Source organism: Pseudopipra pipra, unplaced genomic scaffold (genome assembly GCF_036250125.1).
Source record: "Pseudopipra pipra isolate bDixPip1 unplaced genomic scaffold, bDixPip1.hap1 HAP1_SCAFFOLD_52, whole genome shotgun sequence".
Lineage (NCBI taxonomy): Eukaryota > Metazoa > Chordata > Aves > Passeriformes > Pipridae > Pseudopipra > Pseudopipra pipra.
Window position 1 is genome coordinate 10,001 of NW_026991003.1, and position 2,500 is coordinate 12,500.

The following is a 2,500-nucleotide window of genomic DNA, read 5'->3' on the forward strand; positions in this document are numbered from 1 at the left end:
CCGCACGACGCCGCCTCCCCCCCCTTCTTCCCCCCTCCCGCCGAGCCGCGGGGGCTCGGGGAGGGAGGGAGGCGGAGAGGGAGAGGCGCGGGGGGGAAGAGGCACCCGCCGGCACGCCGGCCGGCGACAGCCCCGGCCCGGAGGCGAGACCGGAGAAGAGGAGTCGGCGGAGACGGCCCGGGCCGGCGCGGCGGCCGCCGCGGGGAGAGAAAAGCGGCGCGCTCGCCGAGGGCGCGGCCGACGAGGGGGGGAGGGAGGGAGGCGGGGGTGACCCCCGCCCCCGGCGCTCACGCCCCGCACGCGCGCGGCAGCACGGCACGGTACCCGCGCGGTACCCACCCGCAGACAGCCGCCCGCGCGGGGGGGAGACCGGGGGCGAGGCCCGCGCCTCGCCTCCCCTTTTCCCTCGCTGCCCTGCGCGCCCTTTCGCTCGCGCGCGCCCTCTCTCCCCGACCGCCGCGCGCCGGGACCCGCCGACGCTCCGACGTCGCCGCCGACGCCGAAGCCCGGCGGCGGGTCCCGCGCCGGGACGAACTCCGCCCCAGCGGCTCGCTCCGAGAGCGGGGAGCTACGGAGCGCTCCCCGAGTCTGCATTTAGGGGGACGAAGGCCCCCCCCGCCCGGACGGGCGGGCGGGCCTGCGAGGCGCCCCAGCCGCGCCGCCGGGGAACGCGCCCCCGGCCGGCGATTGATCGTCAAGCGACGCTCAGACAGGCGTAGCCCCGGGAGGAACCCGGGGCCGCAAGTGCGTTCGAAGTGTCGATGATCAATGTGTCCTGCAATTCACATTAATTCTCGCAGCTAGCTGCGTTCTTCATCGACGCACGAGCCGAGTGATCCACCGCTAAGAGTTGTCTGACTTTCGGCACCGCCCCGCGCGCGCGGAGGGGCCGGGACCGCCCGCGTCGAGCGGCCCCTCGTTCGGCGAGGACGTCGCGCCTCGCTTGACCGCACCGTCACATAACGCGCACGAGCGAAGGAGAGGCGGGGGGAAACCCCGCCGGGCTCCCGAGGACGACGGCAGAGGCGGGGAGCCCGCGCTCCCGGCCGAATCCCCCCCTGCGGCGATCGACGGCGCCGCGGGGGAGAAACGCGCCTCGCGCCGCCTCGAGAGGCGGCCCAGGCGCCCGGGCTCGGCCCGGCCTCCGCGCGGAGAGCGGCGGCGCGCGCCGGACCGCGCGCCGCCCGTCCTCCCGGCCCCGCCGGGAACGACGCGCCCGCGGCGCGGGGCGCGACCCTCGGGCCGCGCTCGCCGCTCCTCTCTCGCCTTCGCGGCCGCCCGACGCCGCCCCCTCGGGGCCGCGGGCAAAGGCCGCCGCCTCGCCGGCGGACCGCCGCGCCGCCCGGACGAGCTCGGCGGACGGCTCCGCCGCCTCCGCCGCCGGCCGGGCGGGTCGGCGCCGGCGACTCGAGCCGGCGTCGGCAGCGCCCGAGGCCGGCCGGACGACGGCCCGCCGCCGCCGCTGGCGCGGAGGCCCTGCCGGCACCGCCGCCGCCGCTCGGCGCCCTCGACCCCCTTTCGGCGGCCGCGCGCCCGGCGGAAGGCGGGCGGCGCTCGGCCGGGGGGGACGGGGCCCCCTCGGCCGCCGCCGCGCCGCTTCGCCGCGGACGCGCGGCCCCCGGCCGGGGCGACGGGCGAGCGACGGGCGGGGCCCGGCACGGCGCTACCGCCGACGGCGGCGGGCGACTCCCGGCCGACCGTCCCGCTCGGGGGACACGCGCCGAGCGGCGACGCCGCCGCTCGGAAGCCGGCGCGCTCCCCGGACGGCCTGCGGGGACGGGGACGCCGCCCACCGGCGCTCGCCCGGGCGGGCGGGCGGGCGCGCGGCTCGGCGGCGGCCTCCTGCCGCCGCCTCGGGGGGGAGGCCGACGGCCGCGAGACGAGAAAGGAGGGCGGCGGGCCCGGCGGCCGCCACCCGCGCCGCCCTCGGCGGAGGGCACGCGCCCTCCGCCGCGGCGGCGGTCGCCCCCGGCGGGGGGGGCGGGCGGGACGGCGCGCGGCCGACCGCGCGCCGCCGCCGTCTTCTCCGCCGAGACCGGACCGCGGAGCGGGGGGGGCAGGGGACCCCGCCCCGGCACGGCCGCCCGCGCGGCGGGCGGGGACGAGCGCGGCCGGCGGACGCGGCCACCACCGCAGGGGATCGGCGGGAGTAGGCTCCCCACCCCTCAGTGGCACCGCGCCGCCGCCCGGCCGCCACCGCCCGGCCGCCGGCGTCCGGCCGCCCGAGTCTTTAAACCTCCGCCCGGCTCTCCCGGCGGCGGCTCTCGACCCCCGGCGGGGGGGCCTCGCCGGCCGCCCGGGCGCCGAGCGCTAGGTACCTGGCCCTGGGGCGAGGGAAACGACCTGCATGGCCCCGCGGGGGTGCCTCCCCCGCTGCCGCCCTCGGGGGAGCGTCCGCCCGCGGGGGCGCGCCCGACGTCCGCCACCACCACCGCCGCCTCCTGGCTCGGGGACCGGGGTTTCCCTCAGTAGCCCGGCACCGCCCCCGAGAGGACGCCTG

The 2,500-nt window shown here is 81.9% G+C and overlaps 1 non-coding gene across 1 annotated transcript; it reads right to left on the reverse strand.

Moving 5' to 3' along the window:
* Positions 1-699: 699 nt before the first annotated feature.
* Positions 700-852, reverse strand: LOC135408562 (5.8S ribosomal RNA). Its single transcript, XR_010427682.1, has one exon. It is a non-coding gene; the product is annotated as a 5.8S ribosomal RNA (ribosomal RNA).
* Positions 853-2,500: the final 1,648 nt, after the last annotated feature.